General features: G+C 50.5%; 1 pseudogene; it reads left to right on the forward strand.

Moving 5' to 3' along the window:
• Positions 1 to 1,624: 1,624 nt before the first annotated feature.
• Positions 1,625 to 15,395, forward strand: LOC127224559 (PHD finger protein 24-like; annotated as a pseudogene).
• Positions 15,396 to 17,038: the final 1,643 nt, after the last annotated feature.

The raw sequence follows: 17,038 nt of genomic DNA on the forward strand, positions 1-17,038 counted from the left end.
GCATTTGCTGTCTTTGAGTGATTCCATCCTATAACCCACTATCTAAACATTAATGATTCCCATATCTGTGTCCAGACTTAAATCTCCTGTGGGGAGGGGTTCCATCTTGATGTTTCACCAGAATGCTCAGAATGCCCCAAGTGAACTCATCTTCTGCCTCAACCTGCTCTTTTCTCCATTCCTTATCCCTGAAGAGTAAAGTCATTTTCCAGTTCCCCATTCCTGCTCTTCCCTGGCCCCTCATCCCTCAGCCCGTAGGTCACCAGGTTCTGCTGACTGGCTGCTGACATCTGTCACCTCTTCCCCCTCCCTGTTTCGTGCTGTCTGGGCTTAAGCACTGCTTCGGGCCTGTACCATGGCTAGCCACCTAACTGCTCTCCAACCAGCAGATTTGGCCCCTTTAATCCATTTCACGGCAGTCAGAGATCTGACGGTGACAGCCATCCTTCTGTGTCTACCCACTGCCTCTTGGAATAAAGGCCTAAGGTAGTGCCTTGTGCTGCCTTCACACTCACATGCAGCAGCCACACTAAATACCAAATACTACAGTGTTATGACATACCACTGTGCCCAGTACATACCGGATGCTCAATAGGTGTCTACTGAAAGAGTCATGGAATTCTTTGATGAACTCATAGATGAGTACTTGTCAGATGTCTGCATCTGCTCTCAGCTGATATTTTAGGAGAAAGGTTAACCAACTATTACAAAAAATTTTTTCCTCTAAATCCTTTTAAGTTTTATTTACTGATTATTTATTTGTTTGTTTTTTCAAGACAGGGTTCCTTTTGCGTATTGTCCTGAAAACTTGCTCTGTAGACCAGGATGGTCTCACATTCACAGAGATCTGCCTGCCTCTGCCTCCTGAATGCTGGGATTGAAAGCTACACCACCACCACCCTACAAAGGACTTAACTCAACAGTTTAAAGACTTGCATAATATCCCCACCAGAATAAGGGCTCTACGCCCTGGTGGTTTAAAACTTCTGTGACACTATAAAAATTCATTCATTTTGTTTAGGAACATTTCAAAACCATCTGAGAACCACTTAAAGCTGTGCAGCCCACTAGAAGCAGGGTTTTTTTTTTTTTTTTATAATTAAAATGTGCTCTAAGCACAGCCAATGCTTATAAAGTAAATACACATACTAAGTGCCTGATGGATGAGGCCAGGATTGACAGCACCAGTACTCAGGGTCTCTTTACACCTAGGAACAGCTTTGTGAGATATTTCTGTAACATCCCTGGGTTTGCTCATGGGGTAACTAGAAAGCTGGTATTTGCCAGGTGGTGATGGCACACACCTTTAATCCCAGCACTCAGGAGGCAGGGCAGGCAGATCTCTGTGAGCTTGAGGCCAGCCTGCCACAAAGCTACACAGAGAACCCCTGACTCAAAAAAAAAAAAAAACAGTATTTTACTAAAGGAGCGTCAGCCAGAATCAGTATCTGGGTTCCCAAGTTCAGACAACTGGACAACTCCAGAACAACCTTCCCCCTCTCTGGGGCCTAATTCTTGACTGTGGGAGAGGGGCTGGGACCAGCTGATTCCATCCTCTTCACCCCAGGCTTCTCATTTGTCACTGGCCTATGTGGCCACTAACTCCTTCTTTACTTTCTCTCAGGACAACCTTAACCTGCTGCTTACAGAGGAGGAGATGTACAGCCTCATGGAGACCTTTCAACGTGTAAAGTCATCCCTGGTAAGACCGGCAGGGGCTGCTGAAGGAGGGCAAGACATTCCCTTTCACCCTTTCTGGGAGCAACAGAGGGGTGAAAAGAGTGTTCAGGATTTTGGGAGTAGGTATGAATGAGTCCTTGTTCCCTCTGTTGTGGCCTTCAGAGGCCGGGCCGCTTCCACCACCCCCCTGAGCCCTCCCGCCTATTGAGGCATGACTGCTCAAGAACCGGGATTGTGGGGGACATCGAGGTGCCTTTGAGGTGAGTGAACTTGTCCAAGGCTGAGGGAAGGTGGTGCATAGCCAGTAAGGATGCTCTCCCACAGATTGCTCCCTGGACACTGAGGACTTCGCGCTACCGCCACCAAGCAGCAAAGCGAGGGGATAGGCAACAGGGCCCTGAGTGATGAGCAAGAGGAGCAGGCAGCTCGCCAGTTTGCAGCCTTGGACCCTGAACGTCGAGGCCACGTAGAATGGTCGGACTTCTTGTCCCATGAATCTCTCCTACTGCTGCAGCAGCTGCGTCCCCAGGGAGGAGCAGCGGTAATGAATGTTCGCGGGGTAGTGACAGAGGCCTCAGGTGCATGCGGGGCACATTAGGGAGCACTGGGAATGGTCTGGAACGGGCGTGCATGCACTGTGAAAGGGTCTCCAGGCCGTCCAGTGATGCGTGACCAGTGTCCAGAGCCGATGAGATCACCGAAGAAGGTTTGTTTTCACTCGACTCTAAAAAATGTCAGGCAATCGAAAAGCTCTGGGGAATTCATATGGGGGCAGCCTAGTTTAGGTCATGGAACTAAATCCTGTAGTTTTCAAGACATTTTCACCTCCAAGACCTTATCTCTTCTTTCCCCAGAACTCTCTACTGAGGCTTCTCACCGTCAAGAGAGGGAACAGCTTCCGAGCCACCTTCCTGGCACGGGGGCAGCGGGAACACCCATCAGTGAGGCAGAGTGCCATCAGGCCTCGGCACTCTTGGTTCAGCAAACGCCTTGCAGAGGCTTCTCTTGCAGCGCGTCAGGTCCGCCCCTCACCAGCCCTGCCCCTCTTAGCCCTCCTCCTCTTCCTTTTTCCTTGTCCGTCCGGAGGTCCTGGTGTATATAGTGTGTGTACTTCTTTCTCCTCCTGTGGGCAGCAGATCTCCCTGTGAACTAGGTCGAGGACCGCGACCCTACTGACTGTGTAGGGCAGCCCTTGTTCTAGACTGTGCCCCATGTCTGGGTCCACAGTTTCCCGGAGTTTGGGAGGGATGGGTCAGGGCCTCTTGTTGTTCTGCTCCTAACACACGGCTGTATGTTCTGGTGACTGGCAGCATCAGCCATGTGGGTCCCATAGCAGACAGCAGCCCAGCCGGCAGCAGTAGTAGGAGTGAAGACAAGGTCCCATTGTCCACAGAGCAGGAGTCCAGGCAGTAACCCTCTTTGGCTGTATATAGCCCTCCACTGCCACAACACCCTTATAAATAAAAGAAGGCGTTACCACTTCCACCCCAAAATAGAAGATTTGACCCTAGATACATTTTGACCCCAGACAGCTGATCTCCTAGCTTTGTTTCATAGCCGCACCCTAACCATGTTAGTCGATGCAGGCAAGCACCCTGAGTTTCATCTAGGCCCAGGGCAGCTCGCCTCTGGGATTGGGGCTTGTGGACCTTCAGGCTCTGCACTCAGCCTAGCAAACCTGTTCTCTGCCTCTGCAGATATGTGGACTGGCCCACCTTCCTAAGAGAGAACGTCATCTACATCTTGGCCGCTCTGCCCTAACAGTGGGACGATTCACCTGAAAACCCCCAGGATAGTGTGGGGCAGAGAAGCTCAGTGCTGGGGCGTTGCATCCCCTCCCTCCTCTCCTTGTCTGTCCTTAACCAATCTCTGGCACTGAGACTCACAGGAATGGGGTAATGCCAGCACCTTAATTTGTCATTAAGTTTTATGGCACTGAAGCCACCGTTTCCCCTCAAAATAGAAAGTATGTGTCTTGCCATACTGAGAAGCCCGAGAGCTGTGGCATCACCTGCTACTGGACCACCTCCTGCCCTCACACTTTCAAAAACTAAATGCCACCACATGCATACATATGTGCACAAGTACACACACACATACATGCTCTAGACATCCATGCCTTTCAAACTCCTGGTTCTTTTTTGTTTGTTTGTTTGTTTTTTGTTGTTGTTGTTTTGTTTCTTTTTTCTTTTTGATGAAAAAAAGGACCAGAATCGCTTTGTGAAACCCTGGTGTAGGGATGAGATGGTCCCCCCGCTCTTTCTATTGGCCAGTCTGACTTCCAGTAGAAAGAAAGGGCAGGTCAGCCTCACTCCCCCTCCAGGAGATGCCAAGAGGCCCTGCCCACATTGAAATCCCCTCCGTGATGAGCTCCTGCTGCTGTGAAGTGTCTATGTGTCTCCCAGGTATGTTGTGGTGGGAGAAATGTTAGAAATCATCCCCCTCAAGGTTGTGTTTAAACTCTCAATTCCTCGTGACAGAAAAGGAAACTAGCTTGTGGATTTCTGACTGGAAAAAGTGGAGACAGCCTCTCCCTTAGACCCAGAATTCTAGGAACTTTTCAACCAGGTCATCCAGTTCCCAAGCCCTTAGCAGACCAGGAAAACCACAGCGAGACTTTGGCCCCCATTTGTTGAATGGTATAGTGTGATCCAAAGCCCTAGGGACCTGAGTGGAACAAATACACTGGCAGGAATCTCACCTCCTGTGGGAGATGCTTCCAACCTGGCTGCCACGGAGGTCAGTGAGGATACAGTCTCATGGCAGAGAAGAACAGAGAGGGCTTCTCCTGCTTCCCAGCCCAACACCATCACTGTCATAGAAATGTGGTGTTATACGGAGAGCAAGCCAGCCCCCAGACTGGAGGAGCCACACAGAATCCCTAAGCAGTCATGTCAAACAGAAAAGAGGACACAACCAAGGCTTGGGAAGATTTTATCTCAACCATCAAGACGCCCTAGTCAGCCGCCCCAAGAAGGAAGTCTGTCCTTCTCCCCATCATGGGGATGCAGACTCAGCTGCTGTGCTTCTGCTGCTGTTCATTCATGTCTTCCTCCACAGTAGGAGCTCGAGCTAGGCTGAGAGGCATGTGGTCATAGGTGCACCAAGCTCCTGGCCTGCAAGCTTTGCCCAACCCTACCACCCCTGTTCTGAAGCCTTCGGGTCAGTACGTGATGTGGCTCAGCCCTTAGACCTAGGGTCTAGGTTCTGGATTTCTATTTTTTAACTCTGATGACTTAGGTATGGCCAGTTCTGACAAGGAGGGGTTCTTCAAGCCATGCAGAAGCATTATCTCCATGCTCAAAGCACTTGTTCTGGAGTAGATGATAATAAAAGAAGGGGCAAGCATATCCCTCGGTGTTGAGATGCTCAGGTGGAGCAGATTCTGCAACCAAAGCCTTGCCTAAGAGCCCTAGATGGTCTCTTTCTGCAGGAACTGCCTGACCTAGAAGCAGGGTGGTACACTGCTGGAGACAGATTATTTAGGGCTGAGATGCCACAGACAGGAGAGATACATGTGGGTTCATTTTGAAACCCACAGCTTTTAAAAACTATTACTTGAAGCTGGGCATGATGGTATATACCTTTAATCCCAGCACCCGAAGACATGTGGGTCTCTATGAGTTGAAGCCAGCTTGTTCTAAATAGTAAGTTACACAAGTGAGACTTGGTAACTACAATGAAAACTACTCCAGTAACATTCACAGGACTGACCAGGAAGAGGGGCCCATTATGTGATCTGGTCAAAGGAAAAACAACAACAAAAAACAAAGCACAAAGCTCCTAGGCTTGAGGACTGTGTTTGTAGCAGCCAGCCCTGGGTTTTCCATTGAGAAGATTAAAGCATGTTAAATACAAGGTCTCTTGCTCACTCTCCCGGTGAGTCACCATCTGTCCCTGAGGCTGTGAGCTGCTAAACCTCACAAGACATTTTGAACAGAGATCATCTCTGGGCTTTGGAAATTGAACAGCGCTTTCCTACCACTCCCCAGTCATGGGTACTGGGAGTCCATCATGCTCCATGGTCCTTTACAGATCAAGAAGATGCTTGCTACCTTGGAGCTGCAGTGTGTGTGTGGGGGGGGGGTTGTTTGTTTGTTTTAGTTTCTTGACCTACAGGTGAATGGCAAAAGACCACAGGCCACATCAAGATGGTTGGGTCCCAAAACTTGCAAAGCCAGCCCCACAGCTCATCCACAATAGGACCTATTTGGGATTACCTCCCTATCCAGTTCAGTAGTTTCCCTTGGTAGGGGCCTGATGCAAAGGCCCAAGGGACTCCTACCCCAAGCAAAGGATGGCAGTCCCAATCCATAACAATCCTGAGAAACAAAACAGCCCACACAACAGCTGGCCTCTTTCCCATATGCACCTAGTGTTGTACCAAAGGGAGGGTCCATTGCTCACTAGTCTGTTGTTACAGAAGGCACCCCAACCCCAGTGTCTACAGTCTCTCTTTGAGGTGGCTTCCTGGAGCCCCATGCAGGTAAACAGAGGTGTACGTCCATCACCTAGTAGGACTCAGCCCCTTTTCAAGCCTTCCTATCACTGTGACTGTCTGAAATCCTGCCAAGTGCAAAAATTAATGTCTGGCTCTGATGAGGGTATGAGAAAATGTTTCAGTCTCTTCTGTCTTGGCTGCCACCAATTAAGATCAATGTTCTTCCCAAATGGGGGCTTGGGTTACATATGCCTCTCTGGAGACTGCTTGCACCAAGCCTGGTTTTTCTCCAGCACTTCTCATCTACATACTCAGAATTAAACGAAGGGGCCTGGGGCGACACAGCAGAACTGCAGGACCAGAGTCCCTGAGAGTGGTTGAGCTCTGCACAACCTCTCCACGGCTGTCCCTACCCTCCTCCCCTGAGGCAGTGACCCCAGGCTATCCCAGGGATGGAGCACTGTCCTCATTCCTAGGTACTGATCCAACTCAAGTGCTCTTCCTTCGAGGATAGCTGCAGCAGAAGCCATGAATACATTGCCTCTTCCTACCCCCAGCCCAGGCAATGGGCTGGCAGGGTAGACACTTGCCTTTCTGGCCCTAGTGCTCCCTATGGGAGGTCACCTGGACCTTGCTTAAGTGGCCAAGTCTTGGAGTACCCCATTCCTATCACCAAAACAGAAAGCACAGAATTCAACTGCCTGGGGAAGAGGGCACTTCACAGGGAAATGAATACCAAAGGCCGCCCCATGCCTTAGTCCAAAGCACAACAATTACTGTAGGCATCACAGCTTCTGACAGTGCAGAGAACACTCTAGCTATGAGAAGGCTCTGCCCATCCAGCCATGACTACCCAAGAGGCACAAAACTTGAACTGGCAATAGGCTCTGGTATTGGTATTCCACGTCTCTTTCCAACCAGCAGAGTAAAGGTACACATGCAGTCATGCACTACATATGCATATAGAGAGACACATGCATGTAGAGTCACTCGTGGCTCAGAGCATGGAGAATAAGGCCAGGTCTTGTCTGGACCAGTCACTAGAAACCCAATTCCATTCTGGAAGCCCATTCTGAGAGCTGAGTCATTGAGTGCTCTTACACAAACCAAGACAGCTACCACATCACCAGGCAACATAACCCAAGGGACCACCACTGGACATGCCATTTGTTGTTGGTTGAAATGTCACTATGTGGCACATGACTATTCTGTACTTGGCACTAAAAGGCAAAACAACCTTGATGCCAGAATTTCAGAACACCCTGGCAGCATCTGTAACCACGGCCCCCTTTTAAGCTGCCATTTACAGTGGCATCAAATCACCACATTCTCCTTGCATTTGGGTTTAATTTGCTCACAGTATCTCCCCCTGGTCCTTGCTATGGCCCAGACAATGGAGATCTTAAGTGAACATGATCAGTATATGGCCTGTTCCCACAGATCAGCCCCTGGAATACAGTGGAGCTGAGTGTTCCTCCTGGTGTTGCTTGCTTTTGCCACTATTTTTGGCAACCTTGAAAAGAAAACAATAGATTACAAAACTCTCACTAGTCCAACACTAAAGAAAAGCTGTTCCCTCTGGGCTGCATGCACTAATAACCCGGAGCACAGAGAAGAGGGTCAGGTCTTATCTGGACCACTGAATAAGAAGCCCAATTCCAGTACAGTTTGGAATGAAAAGGGCTGGCCTCTCCATATCTGTAATCAGCAAAGGCCATCAAATTTAGCCTCCAACCATTAAGGGATATTGTGATCTGTTTCCAGCCAAACAGGCTGGGAGGGAGGACCCGAGAGCCCTTCCGTAACTGAGGACCCAAGGCCCTCTGGTTCCTCATGTCCTTCTTATGTACTTTTCTGCTGAAGGTAACTTGAGAGTAATCAGAAGGGACCGACCCCAAGCCCTGTCTTCCTGTCTACAGCTGCATGCTCCTCCCTGTGACTCAGCCTTCACAGTACTCCAAGCAGGAGCTCCCCAGAGGCTGGGCACGCAGAAACCATAATAAAGACATTGTGATATTGTTTCTGCTGCATGTTTCCTGTTGTTTGGAATCATCCCATTTCTCTGTTATTTCCTATCATTGACCAATTCCAGGCCTGAGTATAAAACAGGACACTGTAGCCTTTAGTCTGTGTGTGTGTGTGTGTGTGTGTGTGTGTGTGCTGCTTGTCAAAGCACTTCAAGGGACCTATTGCAATATAGTCTAGCACCTCCTGTCTCCACTCCTCAAAATAGACCCAGACAGGAAACCAGGCTTGTAGCTTCACTACAGAAGTTTCACCACCCGCACAACTCTTTTGCTTACCCTGCTTCCATACCTCTGCCCTCTAGGCTTTTCCCATAGGGCAGGGAGTGTCTGCCTGACTTGGGAGGTTTGGTGACATCACAGGAGTTCCTTCTAATCTCCAGTCTCAGGGAAGCTGAGCATCACGGTAGCAAAAGGTATAAAAACTAGATTTTTGGCTGTAAGATTGTTTCAAAGAGCAAAGGCACTTGCTGCCTAGCTTAATGACCTGAATTTGATCCCCATGGCAGATGGAGAGAACTAACTTCAGATTGCCTTCTGGCCTCCTCGTGTCATGGAATGCATGCACACAAAATAAACAAATACGTAATAAAAAAAAATTAAAACCTTGTATCTCTGTGAACAAGGAGGCTTCCCTTCCCTCCATTCAGCAGTCTTAGCTGGAAGTTTAATCCTTGCTAGAACCCTGACTTTCACCAGCTATTCATGCACACAAAATAAACAAATATGAAATAAAAAATTAAAACCTTGTATCTCTGTGAACAAGGAAGCTCCCTTCCTGCATTCAGCAGTCCTAGCTGGAAGTTTAATCCTTGCTAGAACCCTGACTTTCACCAGCTGCCACTTGCTCCCAGGGCTTGCTGGGACTCCACCTCCAAACAAACTTTCACCTTTCCTGCTCTGTATGTTCCCTCTGTCTCCCAAGAAAGTCATCCCCCCCAAAGAAAAACAGTGCTACTCAATTCTCTAAACATCAAGTTAAACCCAGTATTCTCCCCAACCCCACTTTTCCCCTGAGTTCGGTGGATCTGACTTTATGAACCTATTTCCTCGTCTGTAAAATCTAGAGAACAGTCCCTGTCATGTCTGCCCTCTGGGCTGATAGAAGAAGCAGAATGAGGCTGGCAAGAGGAAAGGCGCTGAGTGAGCAGCTAGATTCTGGTTCCCTCTGAAGCTGTGTCATCACCCCGCCCCGCCCCCCACTCCCCTGCGGTCCCAGGCATAGCAGGAGGTACCGCCAGTGGTCTCTGTCCACAGTGCTGAAGTCAGCCAGATACAGACTGTCGGCCCTTTGTTTCCACTTTAAGTAAACATCAAATGTAGAAATTTCCAGGCTCAAAGACTGTCCTCAAATTCAGAAAGTACCATCAAAATGGTTTTATTCAACTTATTTCAAGTTTTTTTTTTTCTCAAAACCATAATAGACCAGAGATGAATCAGCAGCTCGGGCAAAAAAAGAGCTTGTGGTTTTAACTTGGTATGAGTGATCTATATGAGTTAGCTACCAAAAAAGAAAAAAAAAATTAAATAAATTAATGTAACCTAAGGTTATATGGAAAGAAGTCTAGGCAAGTGAGGGAGGCAGGCCATGTTGTTCAAGCCTTGGTATGTCCAGCACTCCTGGCACAAGCACAGACTGAAAGCCTTGAATGGCTGGAATGAAACAAGGCAGATGAGATGGAAAAAAAAAAATGAAAGGGGCAGTGGTGGTGCACGCCTTTAATCCCAGCACACAGGAAGCAGAAGCAGGCAGATCTCCGTGTGTTCAAGCCCAGCCTGGTCTACAGAGTGAATTCCAGCACATGCTCCAAAGCTACTCAGAGAAACCCTGTCTCAAAAAACAAAAACAAACAACAAAAACCCTGAAGGCCTGAATACTGTAGAGGGCAGATGTGAGTGGTAGAGATGGAGAGAGTGGATGCGAGCAATGCAGATGTGAGCAGTGCAGATGGAGAAGACAGAGGTGAGCGATGCAGATGGAGAGGACAGATGTGAGCAGTGCAGATGGAGAGGACAGATGTGAGTGGTGCAGATGGAGAGGACAGATGTGAGTGATGCAGATGGAGAGGACAGATGTGAGCAGTGCAGATGGAGAGGACAGATGTGAGCAGTGCAGATGGAGAAGACAGAGGTGAGTGATGCAGATGGAGAAGACAGATGTTAGTGGTGCAGATGGAGAGGACAGAGGTGAGTGGTGCAGATGGAGAGGACAGAGGTGAGTGGTGCAGATGGAGAGGACAGAGGTGAGTGATGCAGATGGAGAGGACAGATGTGAGTGGTGCAGATGGAGAGGACAGATGTGAGCGGTGCAGATGGAGAGGACAGAGGTGAGCGATGCAGATGGAGAGGACAGAGGTGAGCGATGCAGATGGAGAGGACAGAGGTGGCGATGCAGATGGAGAGGACAGAGGTGAGCGTGCAGATGGAGAGGACAGAGGTGAGCGATGCAGATGGAGAGGACAGATGTGAGTGGTGCAGATGGAAAGGGCAGATGTGAGTGGTGCAGATGGAGAAGACAGAGGTGAGCCATGCAGATGGAGAGGACAGATGTGAGTGGTGCAGATGGAGAAGACAGAGGTCAGCAGTGCAGATGGAGAGGACAGAGGTGAGTGATGCAGATGGAGAAGACAGATGTGAGTGGTGCAGATGGAGAAGACAGAGGTGAGTGGTGCAGATGGAGAGGACAGAGGTGAGCGGTGCAGATGGAGAGGACAGAGGTGAGCGGTGCAGATGGAGAGGACAGAGGTGAGTGGTGCAGATGGAGAGGACAGATGTGAGTGGTGCAGATGGAGAGGACAGATGTGAGCGGTGCAGATGGAGAGGACAGAGGTGAGTGGTGCAGATGGAGAGGACAGATGTGAGCGGTGCAGATGGAGAAGACAGAGGTGAGTGGTACAGATGGAGAGGACAGAGGTGAGCGATGCAGATGGAGAGGACAGATGTGAGTGGTGCAGATGGAGAGGACAGAGGTGAGTGGTGCAGATGGAGAGGACAGATGTGAGCAGTGCAGATGGAGAAGACAGATGTGAGCGGTGCAGATGGAGAGGACAGAGGTGAGCGATGCAGATGGAGAGGACAGAGGTGAGCGATGCAGATGGAGAGGACAGAGGTGAGCGATGCAGATGGAGAGGACAGAGGTGAGCGATGCAGATGGAGAGGACAGATGTGAGTGGTGCAGATGGAAAGGGCAGATGTGAGTGGTGCAGATGGAGAAGACAGAGGTGAGCCATGCAGATGGAGAGGACAGATGTGAGTGGTGCAGATGGAGAAGACAGAGGTCAGCAGTGCAGATGGAGAGGACAGAGGTGAGTGATCAGATGGAGAAGACAGATGTGAGTGGTGCAGATGGAGAAGACAGAGGTGAGTGGTGCAGATGGAGAGGACAGAGGTGAGCGGTGCAGTGGAGAGGACAGAGGTGAGTGGTGCAGATGGAGAGGACAGATGTGAGTGGTGCAGATGGAGAGGACAGATGTGAGCGGTGCAGATGGAGAGGACAGAGGTGAGTGGTGCAGATGGAGAGGACAGATGTGAGCGGTGCAGATGGAGAAGACAGAGGTGAGTGGTACAGATGGAGAGGACAGATGTGAGTGGTGCAGATGGAGAGGACAGATGTGAGTGGTACAGATGGAGAGGACAGAGGTGAGTGGTGCAGATGGAGAAGACAGAGGTGAGCGATGCAGATGGAGAGGACAGATGTGAGTGGTACAGATGGAGAGGACAGAGGTGAGCGATGCAGATGGAGAAGACAGATGTGAGTGGTGCAGATGGAGAGGACAGAGGTGAGTGGTGCAGATGGAGAGGACAGAGGTGAGTGGTGCAGATGGAGAGGACAGATGTGAGTGGTACAGATGGAGAGGACAGATGTGAGTGGTGCAGATGGAGAGGACAGATGTGAGTGGTGCAGATGGAGAGGACAGAGGTGAGTGGTGCAGATGGAGAGGACAGATGTGAGCAGTGCAGATGGAGAAGACAGAGGTGAGCGATGCAGATGGAGAGGACAGATGTGAGTGGTGCAGATGGAGAGGACAGAGGTGAGTGGTGCAGATGGAGAGGACAGATGTGAGTGGTGCAGATGGAGAGGACAGAGGTGAGTGGTGCAGATGGAGAGGACAGAGGTGAGTGGTGCAGATGGAGAGGACAGAGGTGAGCGATGCAGATGGAGAAGACAGATGTGAGCAGTGCAGATGGAGAGGACAGAAGTGAGCGGTGCAGATTGAGAGGACAGATGTGAGTGGTACAGATGGAGAGGACAGATGTGAGTGGTGCAGATGGAGAGGACAGAGGTGAGTGGTGCAGATTGAGAGGACAGAGGTGAGTGGTGCAGATTGCTGATTTGGCAGTGGAGCATATACAGCTGGAGGGATCTCAAATACAACATAGATGAAAGGTGAAAACATATCACAAAAGTTTTGAGTCTGAAAGTGTGAAAACTGGTAAGGTCCTGAGTCCTCTTGACAATACCAGTCCACATTGGGGGGAAAGGGTGTCAGTACACATTAAGCACCTTCTTGCACCTTCCCAGCCCTTATCCCAGCTGGTCTGAAGATAGTTCTGTATGCTCTGCAGTCACATGACTTTAAAGTTTAGGTAGCAAAACTAAACTTTAGCTTTAGTTCACTGGTTGGCTCTTGAAAGCTTGCCTTGAGAATCTTATGCTACGCACCCTCTGCTGGCCATCACTAGAACTGCCATTTCGTCCAAAGTGAGAAACTACATATGATGATCACTTTTCTGCTTAGTTCAAGGTGCCAGGAAGTACCAGGAAGTTAAATCACTGATCAGTGCTCAGTCAGTGAAAAGAAACAATGAGTTCACATGTCTAGCATTAAAATTAGGGCTTAACTATATCTAGGAAATAAAAGCTGAAGCTGAGGCTGAGGCTGGATTCAAGGGATTCCTTTGGCCAAAATTATAACCAGAGTCAGTGTCTCAAGCAGATGCCAAAGCTGGAAATCTGTGTGGGACTAGCCCTATGCTCATATGTCAGCACAAAGCATGTACCAAATGAGAAGTTAACAATTTGGCCACAGTCTGCATTCAAAGCAGCATTCCTAGGTCCCAGTGAAACATCACATGATGAGTAGCCAGTCACTGACTGGAGAACTCCAACCATGGATTCCACTCAGGGGACCAGTAGGGGAGATAAGAAAGAGAATAAGATGCCCTCTAGTTTCTCAGAAACTCTCTTTAAAAGTGGTCATGGGGGGCAGACTAAGGACCCCTTTTCTCCTCAGAAGGTATTGAAGTCCCAGCTCCATATTAAACCCTCCTCACACATCACACTGCCAATACAAATCATAGGTTCAGTTTGGGCAAAGGGGTAGCCCAAGAGCCAGAGCTGTCTCTGCATAGAGCCGGCAGCCATGGGGGTAGTCTTCCTTGCCTCCAGGATTCTGTTTCTACTAGCAACAGGGCCTGGCATCCTCCCACACCCAGATCTTAGCAACCATGGGAGCCCCTGGCAACTGCTGCCATGGTGACAAGACAGGGAACTAGGAACAGGCAGAGGGGGGAAGCACTTCCTCTGGAGGGATTTGTGATGTACAAGATCGGGCCTCCCCCTCCCATATACAGTCTGGGAGGGAACATGAGCTCCTGCTTAAACACCTCCTCACTGGTACCTACCCCCACTCCCCTGCCTACAGGTTCCGGTTCCCTTGGGGTGAGGAAATGAGGGGCACCTAGGGCTATGACGTCTCCATGAGGAGGGAGGACAAGCGGGGGTGTTTGGAGCCAACATGATCACAGATGCATACATACACTGGTAGAAATGTTGTCAATAGCCACATCCCTCACTATTCGTGATGTAGTCACATGCCTATACAGCCATTTATTTAATCATACATGTGTGCTGATACAAAATCACATATCTATAGCAAGTACAGAATCAGGCATACTACACACAAAAATAATTGTGCAGATACACCCTTACAAACGGAATCCTGATTACAACAGTAAATAACTCCCAATCAGACACATGCATGTGTAGTTTCACTCACACACCCAGCTAGCCCTGAATACACAGTAAGAGTTCATTTGATTGACTGATAGTCACATGCCAAGCTCAGAATGAAGACCATTACATGTGTCACCTTAGTTAACCCTCAAAACAGCCCTGTGAGCTGCCGCTGTTGCTTGGCCCGTTTGCCGTGAACAAGTGAGGCACAGATGTGGCAGTGGCCCCTCAAGGTCAACAGGCTGCCTGACCCCAGCCCTCACATTCTTACAGTCTATGCTGTGCTCTGGCGCCCTGGATAGTAGGACAGAAGGCAGCAGCAGTGATCCAGGAAGACAATGGAGTTTGGGCCCCACTTCTAAGGACACAAGCCTAGAGTCCCTGAAGCCCATGCCCACAGTTTAGCATTGGCAGAACCAGGTAAAGGCCTGTGACTAAACTCGACCTCTGTGATAGCATGGACAAGGCCGGGAGCAGCAAGAGCAGATTTGGAATTAGAAAAAAGCTTGGCTAGCCACTGACAACTGGGGCCCCTCAAATCAGGAGAAAGGATAGTGAGAGCCCCCAAATCACAGGAGCCAGTACTACTCCCAGGCCCCCTCTTCCCACATTACCATGCCACCCTGCTCCATTCCCTCATCCCTTCCTCCCCGTCCTTCCTCCTCTGGTCTCTCTGTCCCATTTTGTTGCTCCTACAATCTCCACCCTAGCCCATCTCACCCCCTCACTTCCTCTTTGCCTCCCACCCTACCTTCTGGGCCCTTTCCTGTTCCCAACCCACCTCCTTCAGCCAGATACCTGTTAGTTCCCATACTGATCACGCCATGCCCCCCCTTCATCACTCCTCTACCCCACTTCCTCTCTTCACCCTAATTCCTCTTCTTACTCTAAGCTCAAATTCCTTTACATGTGGCACATCAGGAAGGGGCAGGGAGTTTAGAATATGTAGACTTTTCTCCAAATTCCAGGCCCCTCTCCTGCCCTAATCTGGGACCTAGGTACTCCAAGCCTCAGTTCACAGTTCTATCCAGCTTGCACGGCCTCGTAGGTATCTAAATCTGTCTCTTGAAACTGGCAAAGAATGGGGCGAGAGCATTTTCTAAGGCCTTTTCTTTGTCATCAAATCTCCCCAAGAACCCCCTCCCCCCTCTTCACCCCCAGATTACCCCCCTCCCCACCCCCGCTCCCTCCAGCACAGATGGGCCTGGGAGACAGTAACGTGGGCGCCAAGCTCGGTGTCTGCTGGAGCGGCGGCTTCCGCTGGCGACCGCCTCCGCAGCCCCTCCTGCTCTGAATATCGGGGACACTGGGGCTGAGATTTAATGATTTACTGGGGGTTGGGGGCAGAGATGACAGTGTATGAGGGTGTTAAGAAAGAGGACCGTAAGAAGCTGAGGTAGGGGGTTGAAGGGAGAGCTATGAGCTGTGATATTGCAGACCACGTAAATAGGGAGAATTACGAGTAAGACAATAGAAAAAAAGAAAGAGAAAAGAAAAATACAGAACAAGACTGAATCCTGGGGTGAGGAAAGGCTGGATTTCATGGGGCTAAGGAAAAAGGATTTACAAAAAAAAGATGAAAGGTTGGTAGTAAGGGGTCTCAACTGGGCTCTGTGAACCCCCAAGTGGCTGAGAAACGGCTGCTCCCAAGCCAGCCAGCAGCCATCGTGAAAGGACTACGCAAAAAATGGAGAGGAGTTGGACGGAATCGGAAAGGTGTCACTCCTGTAGTTACCAGTTACTAGTGAAGAGTGGAGATGGCAAGGACACGTCTCAGGTCTATCCTGGTCTGTTTTGTGTAACAGTTAAGCCATGACAGGTCAACCCCAGATCAAGATACGGTAAAGCTAAACCAGGTCAGGTCAGGTTGGCTCACACTTTGATAAAAGACAGGTAAGAAGAGGGGACATTTTGGCAATGGTCCTGAGGCTACACCTCCCCCGGTGCACTATTTTCTACCTACTTCGACTCTCCTAAATGAAGAAAAGAAAGAATTCCTGGTGTCACCGCCAACTGGTGAGCGCAGTTTTCCTATTAGGTTGTCTTTGAGGTTCCTTTCGTTCCAGAAGGTTCTTCCTGGACTCAAGCGGCGGCCAGCATGTCTCATCTCCATTCTGGAGATTGGGCTAATGTAGTTGCCCAAAGGCTTGGGTCGAAGTCACAGGGACGAGCCAATAAAATCAAAGGGCGCCTGGAGTTGCCTCCCTCTGTCCTTTTCACCAATGACACGACGAGATGGAGAAGAGGTGTGGTTGATTGATCCTGGAGGGCACCAATCACACCCACACCAATCACTGCCCCGAATGTGTGCGCGTGTGGCCGGGTGACAGGGGCGGAGAAGGGGTGGCTATCATCCGGACGCTCGTTGAGAGGTGTCCAATCACAGCAGAGTCTGAGCTGAGTGACGGGCAGACAGTACAATGGGAAGCGCGGAGGCGGAGCCGTGGGGGCGGGCTCCCTGTCCCGCTGTCTGCGGCCGGCGGGCAGGCGACTCCTGTCCCGAGTGGAGGCGGCGGAACCGGAGCCGGGGGAGGGGGCAGCGGCTGATTGAAGGACCGCGGCGGCGTCCGCAGCTCCTCACCGGTGAGGGCGCTGAGCGAGGACTCGGGGGTCCCGGGAGTGGGGCGTCGAGAAGACAGGTCCTGGTGTGGGGGGTTGGGACACCGAGGGTCCATAGCCTCCGCTGTCATAGGGTGCGGGGCCTGGAAGCCCGGGGTCTGCCAGGTGCTGGGTGTCTGCGACCAGGGTCGGGTTGGGTCGGGTCGGATTGGGTTGCGCCGGGCGGAGGCGTTTCTGAGCAGGCCAGCCAGCCAGCTGGGGTGACATCACCGACCCCCTCCCCCGCGCGAACCCCCTTCTTTCCTCTCCCTGCCGCGCCTTTTGTCCCGGCCAGGCTCGGCTCTGCCCCGCCCCTCCCCGCCCATCTGCGGAGGAGGA

Source organism: Phodopus roborovskii, unplaced genomic scaffold, assembly GCF_943737965.1.
Source record: "Phodopus roborovskii unplaced genomic scaffold, PHOROB, whole genome shotgun sequence".
NCBI classification, from domain to species: domain Eukaryota; kingdom Metazoa; phylum Chordata; class Mammalia; order Rodentia; family Cricetidae; genus Phodopus; species Phodopus roborovskii.